The sequence below is a fragment of the Adiantum capillus-veneris genome, chromosome 25 (genome assembly GCF_014529385.1).
Source record: "Adiantum capillus-veneris isolate H3 chromosome 25, ASM1452938v2, whole genome shotgun sequence".
NCBI classification, from domain to species: domain Eukaryota; kingdom Viridiplantae; phylum Streptophyta; class Polypodiopsida; order Polypodiales; family Pteridaceae; genus Adiantum; species Adiantum capillus-veneris.
This window is the reverse complement of record NC_140955.1, coordinates 17,059,206-17,071,662: the sequence shown is the minus strand read 5'-3', so window position 1 is coordinate 17,071,662 and position 12,457 is coordinate 17,059,206. Positions and strand designations below refer to the sequence as shown.

General features: G+C 42.3%; 1 pseudogene; it reads right to left on the bottom strand.

Moving 5' to 3' along the window:
• Positions 1-9,503: 9,503 nt before the first annotated feature.
• Positions 9,504-10,689, bottom strand: LOC147424488 (uncharacterized; annotated as a pseudogene).
• Between the last annotated feature and the right edge of the window lie 1,768 nt (positions 10,690-12,457).

Genomic DNA, 12,457 nt, shown 5'->3' with positions numbered 1-12,457 from the left:
GGAGATGAACCATCACTATTTTGGGTTATGCTAGAGGTGGGCCCAAGACAGAATACCTCTCTTGTGGAGGTGGAGCACAACCCGGAACTTAGAGGGGAGAGGGGGGGGGGGGGGGGGGGGGGAGGTAAATTCATCATGGGACACCAATTGGAGTCATACCTAAGACTCCTTTAGCTTGTCTAGGTGAGGGGCTGATAGAGGTGTGGCATTTAAGCTGATTCCAAGCCTTCCAAAAGTTCAGTTCCTTTTGGTTTGATGTGATAGGGACAAAAAACAAATGTTGGCCATGGAAGTTTCCTCCTAGTTGGGGCGGGCGATCTAGAGAGAAAAGCTATTGAGATTCTTAAGAAAGAGGGATGCCCAATCTTTTAAGGGATTTTGCCAACTCATGATGATCCACTTTGAAGTAATTCTATTAGCCATGTCCAGAATGTTTGTAATGCGTAGTCCTCCTTCATCCTTTGGGAGTTGACAGTATTCCCATTTTACTTTTGGAGTTCTACATTGGAAAGGATCCCCAAACAAGAGGAATTTCTTGTAGAGTGAGATGATTTTGGCAATGGCTTTGTTGGACGGTCTCTAACAGGAGAAGAAATAAATGGTGGTTGGGATGAGAAATAAATGGTGGAAAGGATCCCCAAACAAGAGGAATTTCTTGTAGAGTGAGATGATTTTGGCAATGGCTTTGTTGGACGGTCTCTAACAGGAGAAGAAATAAATGGTGGTTGGGATGAGAAATTTATTTAGTCTCCTGGCCATCGAGAGTTGGCATCCCCTCCATCTTTCAAGATTCTCTTTGAGTTTTGTTTTTGACCCAGTCCCATCTTTGTTTAAGAGGGATGTTTAAACCGATGGGTATCCCAAGGAGCGTAAAAAATTGGCATTCTGTGTTATAACATTGATCCTTTAGCCAATCCAGAGGGAGTGAAACACTAGTTTTGATTTCCTATTTTTTTGTGATTTATTGCCGATCCGAGGGGGAATGCAATAAACTTGAAGACATTCCCAAAGGTTTTGATGGAGAGTTGATCGTTGTGGATGAGACCATTAGTTTCATCCACAGGAAAAGTTGGAGACACATTTCAGTTTTTCCATCCTGGAGAACTATTCCTTTGATGTTGCCTTTCTCCATTTGGTATTGAGGGAGCCTTGCTAATGCATATGTTGCAATGGCACTCTAGAACATCCATGTCTAATAGATTTGGCTAGCTAGAAAGGGGTCGTAAGTGATCCATTTACCAGGATCCAAGACCTGGCATTACCGATGAACAGGGTCGAGACCATGGAGATAAAGGTCTAATTTAGGCCCATGTCTTGAAGTGATTGAATGATGAAGTTCCATTCTAATCTATCATAAACCTTTTCAAAATCAACCTTTAGCAGGACCACTTCATGATTTGACTAAGAAAAAGGTCAAATTCCAATGGACGGCTAAAAAAATTAAAGCTTTCTTAGCGCTTAAAGAAAAGCTTATGTCTAAGCCCCCGTGCTAGTTCTTCCCGACCTCACAAAGCCATTTGAGGTTGAATGTGATGCTTGCGGTTAGGTGCTATTCTTTTGCAAGAAGGACATGCTATAGCATATGAAAGTTGCTGTTTAAATGAGCAAGAAAGAGTGCTAGGAATCTATCACTACAAGAGGCTATTCATATTAGCGACGCTCAAAAAAAAAAATCCTGGCGTCGCTATGAGCGTCGCAAATTTACAAGTAAATTTGCGACGCTCATAGTGACGCTCATAGCGACGCCGGCGTCGCTAAAAAAATAATAGAGAGCGCCCAAAAACTCAGATCTCAGATCTGAGTTTTTCGGCGCTCTCAAGCAAGGAGCAGGTAACGCTCTCCCTCTCTCTCTCTCTCTCTCTTTCTTCTCCACACACACACACACACACACACACACACACACACACACACACGAGGAGAGGAAGGAGAGCCAGGTATGCTCCTTCCCTCTCCTCACTCTCATGTTCCCTTCCCCTCTTTCTCTCTCCCTCTCTCTCTCTCTCTCACACACACACACACACACATAGTGTTTTTGAGAGAGAGAGAGAGAGAGAGAGAGAGAGAGAGAGAGAGAGAGAGAAAGAGTACAAACATAAACAAAAACGCACACACACATACATAAACAAAGAATGCACACACACATTGAGAGAGGAAAAGAGAGAGAGAGCATGCATAAACAAAAAACGCACACATTGAGAGAGGAAAAGAGAGAGAGAGAACATGCATAAACAAAAAACGCACACATTGAGAGAGGAAAAGAGAGAGAAAACATGCATAAACAAAAAAATGCACACACATTGAGAGAGAAAGAGAGAGAAACTAATTTAACGTCGTAGGAAACTAATTAAAATTAAAAGACCTAAAGATCTAGCCGATGAGGAGTTGAACTCAAGACCTATTATTCAAGAGGGAAATGGCATAACCAATCTATCATACTTGGCATGGGTGATAGAAAGGTTATACCATTTATCTCTTTTTATTGGCACACACATCCACACACGCGCACACACACAAGAAGAAGAGAGTTATAACGTCGTAGGAAACTATCCTAAAAGACGTTAAAGATTAGGTTAGATGTAGACTTACGTTAAATTAGATTTAGGTTTATTTAAGTTAAATTAGATTAGATTTAGGTTTATTTTTAGTTAGATTTACGTTTATTTACGCTAGATTTAGATTTACGTTATATTAGATTAGATTTAGGTCTCCATAGACTGCGATGCCTGCATGAAGCGGGTGAAGAAAGCCCTCAATGGAATATAGGGTATTGCTGCCTTCACTCATGGTGGCCTCCGTCGATCCAAAAGTACTGGTGAAATATCTTCAGAAGATAGGGAAGAAGGTGGATCTTCAAGGCGGCAAGAGTCACTACATCCCCGACAATGACCATCTAGACAACCTCTAGTCATTCAACAACAACTTCAAAGTTAGTAACAAGAGCAAGAACGGTCCAAAGGGCCAATTGCTGTCAACAGATGTGGATGGAGATGAGACAGCGTCACCGCCGGAAGTTAACTCTCACATCTTTAGTGATGAGAATGCCAACTCTTGTCGAGTTATGTGAAAAATTATGTGTTAAATCAGTTTTAAGGTTCTTATAATCCCTGTTAGTTTAGTTCTTTGTTTTTAATATAACATAATTTACGTTAGATTTAGATTTATGTTATATTAGATTAGAATTAGGTTTATTTAGGTTTACCCACACACACACACACACACACACAAGAAGAAGAGAGTTTTAACGTCGTAGGAAACTATCCTAAAAGACATTAAAGATTAGGTTAGATGTAGACTTACGTTAAATTAGATTTAGGTTTATTTTTAGTTAGATTTACGTTTATTTAGATTTACGCTTATTTACGTTAGATCGAGTCCACGCAAGAATTACTTACGGTTTAGGGTTTAGAGTTAGACGAACAGTGAAAAGATCTACTGTGAAAAGATGTTAAGATGCTGTGAAGTGCTACAGCTAGAGAAGAGGTAAAGGGGTTTTGTCCACTACATGCAGTATCATGTAGACGTGGGTCTGTAGATTTCTTGTACCCACAAATATAGGTATTGACCAATAAAGACGAGATTATAACCCGGTGGTTCTGATATCCGTGCACCTCTAGACCGAGGTGTGCGGGGATTGGACATAACTAGAGAATGTGAGAGAGAGAGAGAGAGAGAGAGAGAGAGAGAGAGAGAGAGATAAGACGAAGAATGCCAATAGAATATTAAATTTGTTGTCCAGGTTATAAGATTTTTATCCTCATTATGAGTAGTGACGAGGATGTTCGTCCGTCCAACCGAAACACCTATCTCTCAACGAGGGTCTTATGTCCTTGTAATCAATGCAAGCATGCTGTGCGACGGACAAGACGTGTTTCTTTGCAGCACGTTCGCGAATTTGGCGAGTTCGATCCATCTATTATAGATCGAGTTGTTGCCAATTATAACTCGTCGGACTCTGACGCTGGCCAACAAGCAGCAATCTTGCAACCCAATAGACGTGTTCGCAGGCGCTTTGGTCAAGCAGCATATGTGAGGCCACAAGATGTAGCCTCTGACAGCTTGGGGGATGATCATGCAGAGCACATTCCCAAAGAGGCAATGTTTGAGCCCGAGATTGATGAAATGATCGAGACGATCATGGATTCAGAAAGACTTATCTATGATGATATGAAAAGTGAAGCCGATACGCCATTGTAGAATGGAGCACGTATGTTTAGATTGAAAGCACTCCTGGTTCTTCTCAACATACAGGCAAAGTTTGGATGGAGTGACACTAGCGTCACAACGCTTTTCAGGTGATCTATTATAATTAGTTTACTTTAATAAAACTCTAAATGTATAATGATCTGATAGATTTTTACACGACTGTATCGTATTTTTATGTTGTGTAGATTGCTTAAAGAGCACATACTACCAGCTGACAATGTGATGCCAGATTCCCGAGATGAAGCAAGAAAGATTTTGCGAAACTTGGGGATGGATTACAATTCTATCCACATTTGTCCTAATGACTGCATTCTTTTCAGAGGGGAATACATAGACATGGAGAAGTGTCCGAAATGTGATTCCGAAAGATATCGAGTAGATCTCCATGGGACAAAAATTCCACAAAAGGTTTTGCGACATTTTTCTCTTCTTCCTCGCATCAAGCATTTCTTCGAATGTAAGTCCATGGCAGCCCTAGCATCATGGCATGAGGAGAATAAATCTTCGGATGGTGTGCTACGAATTCCTGCAGATTGCGCAGCCTCGAAACATATAGATGGAACATGGTCGGATTTTGCCAGGGAAGCTCGAAATTTGCGCTTAGGCCTGGCTATGGATGGCGTAAATCCATTTGGTCAAAGATCAACATCTTACAGTGTATGGCCCGTTGTCATCGTCAACTACAACATTCCCACGTGGTTGATTACGAAGAAGGGGCACCTATGGCTAAGCTTGATTGTGCCAGGGCGATATAAAGTGGAGAATATGGATGTGTATCTTCGTCCACTATTGGAAGAGCTACAGCAATTGTGGATTGGCATAGAGGTGGTGGAATCTCGGTGTTGAGAAGAAGATGACGGAAGATCTAGAGGCTAAAATCAACCGATTTTGCATGCTTCACAATCCAGTGATGCAAAAGTGGATTTCACAATATGAGGATGCAAAGCAAGAGTGACAAAGGGCACGAATCGAGTGGAGACGGGGAAGACGACCACCGATGCACTATCCGACGATTCTGGAGAGCCTACCAACATTCATGAGCTTAAGATGGTTGCACAACCAATTGAAAAGCGCACAACAATGCGGTGACGAAGTGACTGAGGAAGAGTGGGAGTACTCTCGGGGTTGCGCGACCAAGGTAAGTTTGCAATGTACGACTAGCTAGTGACTTTATTTCTAAATGTTTGAACGGCCACTCGTTATGCGAGGATGAGAGAGAGATCTCTTAAAGCCACAAATATTGTATTTGAACAATTTTGCTCCGTGTTGTAAAAGCTCTGGCTCTCTAAGTACCTTCCATGGTGTATAACGCTCTTTTCTACTCGCGCTCACATCTTTTGATTGAAAATTTTGAGTTTTCGACTTGCCTCTTCTATCACTCAATTCATTGCGTCATTGTATTTATATGCGTCATTACGTCATTGTATTTAATGGTCTTTGCGTCATTGTCTACTCTATTCATTCAATATTAAGTTTAAATATTCGTGTGTTTAATGCAGGTATGGATGATGAGGAGTTTCTTTCTTCTTTGTCACCACAGCAGAGACAGTGGTACGTGGAGCGTCATCGCTCTGGCGCATCATCGCGCGTTCCTACTCCATCCGCATCTCCCTCTCTTTCGGAGCATTCGGCGCGCTCCGAAGCTTCGGCATCGACGAGACGAGCTTCACACTCGTCTACACACCGGCGCTCTAGTGGTGGCGGTGGCGGTTGTTGTGGGGATTCCGCCGCCGATGCCTCCACACCGCCTCGTGTTCGACGAGGCTCTTTACCCTCCCCTTCTTTGCCCGCCCCCACACCAGCCACAGCATCGCCATCTACGCCAGGTTTTGCGCGGCTGACTGTTCCTAGCAGCTACACACCTCTACCTACTCCGCCAGGAGCCACCCCACTCGACACTCCTCGCTTCGGGGCCCAGACACCGGTGGAGACACCTGACGTCCGTACCCCCATCGACACGCCGCTAGAGACCCCTGCCGGGACACTCAGGTTCACGCGTCACCGGCCAGAGGACTTGCCTTACTCCGTCGACTTCAGCGGCGGCATCATCATGGATGATGACGGCAAGAAGGTGATCTCGCGCATGCGTGGTCTTTGCTCTCAGCTGTTTAGACACTACATACTAAACAAATGGAGTGAAGTACCAAGTGATTTAAAAAACAGAGTCATCAGCATACTTCATGATGAGTTTCCCGTTCCAACACGGGATCAGCGCTTCAATGAAGACCTGATGAAGATTCGAATGCACGAATACTGCAAACACAAGCGTTCCGAAGTGCAAAAAGCAATCAAGCATGGGTGGAACATGCCAGATTGGTTGGCCAAAGAAGATTGGAAGAATGCGAAGAAAGCAACGCGCGAGAATCCCGACAAGTGGAAGCAACAAAAGGATGCAGCCAGAGCGCGAGTAGAGGCAGGGAGCTTGCACCACTTGGGGAGCGGTGGATGGGCATCATTTGAGGCCGATTTTGTAAGTGTTTTCGCATTGCTCTTTATGTTCGATAGTTTAGGGTTTATGAGTTTTTTAATTCTAACATAATGAAATCTTTGTATGTTTTGACAGTGGTCGATGAAAGGACGTGATCCCACACCGTACGAGCGCGAGTACGCAGGCAGGAAGGGCTTAAACGCCCTGATGGACATTCTCAGTTCTCGCGGCGGCATGGTTAGTATTAGGGTTTACTATTTTCTATTTTTTGTATTGTTTTATAAATGTCGTTATATGTTTATACTTACTAAAAGCTGTCTTATTGTCTTTTTTTGCAGAATCCGACAGATACACCGCTTGGACGCGATGAGACGTCTGACTAGACGACGTCAGTTTAGCCGTAGCTAGATAGCATTAGTTTAGGGTTTCTTATAGCTTATGTATCATGAGACGGATTTTATACGTCTTTTTGAACCATGTATATTATTACATTTGTCACCGGAGTTCATTTTGCCATTCAATTCTTTATGCCTATGATGTGGTACAATTGTCATTATTACATTTGCCAATCAATTCATTTTGCCTATGATGTGTACAATTGTCAATTTTACTCTTGTCAATTTTGCAAACAATGTGTCTTGTGGGTGACTATTTTGGGTCTATTATCTACCCTTGCACTTTTTTTAAAAAGTGAATCAAGTACAATATGGTTGATGGGTGGCAGGGCATTCAATGCCCTGTCACCAAAAAAAAATTCTCTCGGGCGTCGCTATAACGCTATTTGTGGCTCTGGAGCGTCGCTATAAGCGTCGCTATAGACTTCTGTGTAAACGTCGCTATAACCATCGCTATGACTGTCGCTATGAGGGTCGCTATAAGTGTCTCTATATAGCGACGCATATAGCGTCGCATATAGCGACGCTCTCGTAGCGACGCTATTAGCGACGGTTTTAACGACATCGAGGGTTATAAAAACCCAGTGTATTTCCATCGCCAACAGCGTCACAAGAGCACACAACATCTTGTAGTGTATGAAAAGGAATTACTTATGGTAATTCATGCTTTAGATTCATGGAAGCACTATTTTCTTGGTAATCCTTTCATCATAAGGACAGACCATCAAAACATCAAGTACTTCATGACACAAACCAAGCTTTTGGATAAGCAAATGAGGTGGGAAAACTTCTTGTCACAATTTCACTATCATATTGCGCACATCCCTGGCAAACACAATTCGGTGGCAGATGCTCTCTCACGACGACCAAGAGCAAATACTGTTTCGGTAGCATACCACAATGATCTATCAAGCATGGTAGATGCATATGCTACGTAACCAACTTTTGCTAACGTCATGTCCTCTATGGCTCTAAGATATGTGTTACCAAAGAATTGAGAGAGAAAATTATGCTAGAATCCCATGCTCCTCCTTATGAAAGACATTGGGGCATACAAGCCACTACAAATGCTATTGAGACATACTTTTAATGGCGATCAATGAAACAAGACATAAAAGCTTATGTTTCGTAATGTATGATGTGCCAAAAGGTAAAGTATGATAGAGGTAAAAAAGCGGGGTTATTGCAACCATTACCCATCCCAGATGCACCATGGGAAAGTATCTCCATGGATTTTATTTTTGGTTTACCAAAATCTATCCACAGAAATACGGGCATGTGGACGATAGTTGACAGGTTTAGTAAACAAGCACATTTCATACCTGTCAAGAAGACTATCAAACCTCATCATATGGCTAACCTCTTTGTTTCTCAAATCTTCAAGTACCATGGCTTGCCAAATTCTATAGTCTCAGATAGAGATCCTCGCATGATGAGTCTCTTCTAAAATGGACTATTTGAGAATATGGACACAAGGTTGAACTTCTCCTCCGTCTATCACCCTCAAACAAATGGGCAAAGTGAGATTGTCAACCCCATCATATTAGATCTACTCAAGAGTTATGTCACTAATGCAGATCAAAGAAATCAATGGGAAAGGTACTTACCATTAGTAGAGTACGCGTATAACAATACTGTACATACCTCTATAAGAAAGTCTCCCTTTGCAATAATTGAAGGTCGGTCAAAAGTTCCTGCTATTTTGAGGTTGCACCAAAAGATCTTTGCTGCTTGCTGATGAGTATGTGCGTGATCTTCAAATGTCATTTGAGAAGATAAAAGACGCCATAAAAGCAACGCAGCTAAGACAAAAGATAGCGGCTGACAAGCATAGGCGTTCCCTTGCTTTCAAGAAAGATGATTGGGTCTTCCTTAAGTTTTCCAAATCCCGTTTGAGGCAAACGACGGGAAAGGATTGGCAAGGCATGCACTCAGGTCATCAAAAGTTTTACGCAAAGTTAGCACGACGCTATTATGGTCCTTTTCAAATTCAAGAACGTATAAATGAGACGGATTATTGGCTAAGATTTCCAATTTCTTTGCGAATCCACAATGCCTTTCATGTAAGCCTTCTAAAGCCTTTTAAGGGAACACCTCCTATGGAGCCCCTTGAAGAAGAATCCCCTGCATTTGAAGAGATGGAAGAAATTTTACAACCCGAGTCTATTCTAAGGTACGAAGACAAGTTTCTACGAAACGACAAGGTCCTTTGTAAGTATTTAGTTAAGTTTAGGAATTATTCTTTTGATGATTCTAGGTGGATGATGGAGCCCCAGCTCAAAGATTCCATGTCTCTAGTCAATGCCTATAACGATGAACAAGGGATGCCTACTTCCAAAGACCACAATGTATAAACCATGGTAATAAAGACTAGTTTTTGTTCATATTATCTTTTATGTTCTATGATTAAATGTACATGCAAATGTTTTAACACGCTTGCGGCGGATTCGTCCCTCGTTAGGGACATCGTCGAGTCCCTAATCAAAGAGCTCATCCTCGTGTAATGGGGATGGTGACACTCCCTACACATAAACAAAAACGTGCAACCTTAATGAGAACATGCATTGCACACATGAGATCTCAACATTGAAAATATTTATAGCTAATTAAAGTCTACTGATATTTACCCCAATGTAGGAGTCCTTGGCCATGATCTTTTGTAGCCGATTGAATCCGTTGAGAGCTCGCATAGTCCTTCTCCAATCGAGTCGCCGACGGTCAAACTCCCCTCGCCTGCAAATGAAATACAAACATAAAAATATTAGGAAACATGAGATTAAGCACACACATGAACTTACAAACTCTTGCCAAATATGACATTACTCACAAAATCATGCTTCATTGCATCCATCCCTCTACTCCCAAGGTGTGATGTGCTGCTGCTACCTTACTCTGAGCACATATCCACTTGTTGTTGAAATAAACGTAGGTTACCATCCCGCTCCACCTTGATTGCCACCCACGTTGCATTATCAACCCAGGAGGGTTGATTCCTTCCCTTCTTGTATGCATCGTGTGCCTCTGAGTGTGGATGCGCCCAAGTAAGACCCCCATATGATGTATCATAACAACATTGTTAAATCGCGCATTTGGATGGGGCTGTGGAAACTCCTCATCATGAAGAGTAGCAAGCACATATTCCTTTCTTTCTTTTGGAATACCTTTCCAATTTGTTAAGAGATCATTGCGAAAAGTATTTCAACTGATGTCCCTCATATGCGCCTCAAGACGCTCTCCGTCTGCATTGCAGACGACAGAACCATCTGCCTCGCATAAGTAAGATTGCCTTGGAGGTGTGGGACAAGGGTCCACCAATTGACGATGTGTGGAGCGAGCTAGAGAGTGTACCGAGCGAGCTGGGGAGGGCATGGTGCTATGAATAATGTCATCAACTCCACCTCCACAACAACCCCTGCCACCCCTGCTCGAGCCATGAGAGTGGCTACGGGACCCCCTCTTAGAATTCTCATATCTTTGTGAAGAAGATCGTGAGATAGTACGCAAGGGTGCTGCAATCTATGGTGAAGTGGACGTGTCAGAAGGAAAAGGAGATATAGATGCACCCCGCTGCGAATAACGCATCTCCAATTCTTCTAGAGCAAGTGCACCCACTACCAACCTAGGTCTCGGGGTGGGTGGATCCCAAGGATCACAGGATGCCATATCTGTAATTGAACAACAGGCAATGTGTATGTGTAAGTGTGCGTATGCGTGTATGTGTATGTGTGTGCATATTAGAGATGTCTAACACAAGAGGTGAAGGAAATTTCTGAGAAGGAAGGCGTAGAATTTTTGAATTGGCCTCATAATCTCCTTGATAAGATGGTAAAGTCTTCATTGTATTAGCCTTACTTTCCCCCGATCTTTCCAGGGCGAACTACAACATTAAAGTCAAATTATAGTAGAATCAATATCCATCGTGTGATTCTACCTGTGGCGCAAGGTTTATTGACAAGGTAGAGCAATGATTGATGATCTACCAAGAAGATGGATTGATTTGCTAATAGGTAGTGTCAAAATTTCTTCACGACATACACCATAGCTAATCCTTTGCGTTCAGTGGTAGTGTAGTTCACTTCAGCATCATTCAATTGCCTACTTACAAAGCTTATTGGATAGTCTAGCTTGTGTTCACCAGGCTTGGCTAATATACAACCAATTGCAAAATTGGATGCGTCAATGTGCACATGAAAGATAATCTCCCAGTTTGGTGATTTCAAAATGGGGACATATGCTAGAGCCTACTTCAGTTTTTCATAGGATTCTTGGCACTCCTCAGTCCCTTTGAGCTCAATGAGAAATTTGTACAAAGGACGAGCGATTTGGGCATAGAATAGAATGAATCGACGATAGTATCCTACATGACCCATGAATCATTGAACGCCCTTGAAGTTGGTGGGGGGTGGAAGTTCTAAAATCAGTTTTACTTTCCCTTCATCCATGGATATCCCATTTCATGACACAATATGACCTAGGATCACACCGTGCTTTACCCAAAATTAACATTTGTGGAGATTCAAGGATATGCGATAATAGCGATACTTCCTAAAGACCTTTCGTAGGCACTTGACCCTCCAAGATGAATGTACACATAAATCATCCAGAAATACTTCTGAGAATTTCCTTAAAAATTCTCTGAATGCATGATTCATGAGTCTTTAAAATATAGTTGGGGTATTTGTCAAACCAAATGGCATTCACCTGAATGCAAACACTCCATATTCAATGATGAATGCAGTTTTTGGCTGGTCTTCCTCAGCGATAGATATTTGGTTATACCCTGAGTAACCATCCAAGAAACTATTTGCCTCTTTTCCTGCCACTCTCTCAAGAACATGTTCACTAAAGGATAGAGGACAATGATCACAACAGGTTACGGCATTTACTTTCTTGAGATCAATGCACACTCTTAGTTTTCCATTTTTCTTAGGGACCACCACGATGGGCGATACCCAAGTCAGATGTTCAATCTCATAGATAAATCCACACTCGATGAGTTTATTGATTTCTTCATAGAGTTGTGAGGCATACTTGGGGTTCATTGGGTACAGCCTTTGATACACTGGTTTAGCATCAGGCTTCATAGCTATTGTATGATCACAGACCTCAGGGGGAATTCCTTGCATGTCTTTGTATGTCCATGCAAAACAATCCCTGAACCCTCGAAGTAGCATTAGCAATTCTTGCGCTTCTAGATGGGAAAGGTCTATAGCGATGAAAATGGGCTTTGGATCCTCTTCTTCATTAGTCAAGTCGACTTGCTTGACTTCGGATGGGCCATCATATCCGATGGTATTTCCTTTAGATGACCTTCTTTGAGCTTTGTCAAAGACTAAGTGCCTATCCCCAATAGTAAAAGCTTTAAATCTATTGAGTACAAGGTATAAATCTGTCATAAGATCCTTGTCTTTGTTCTCTCTTAGCTCTCTCT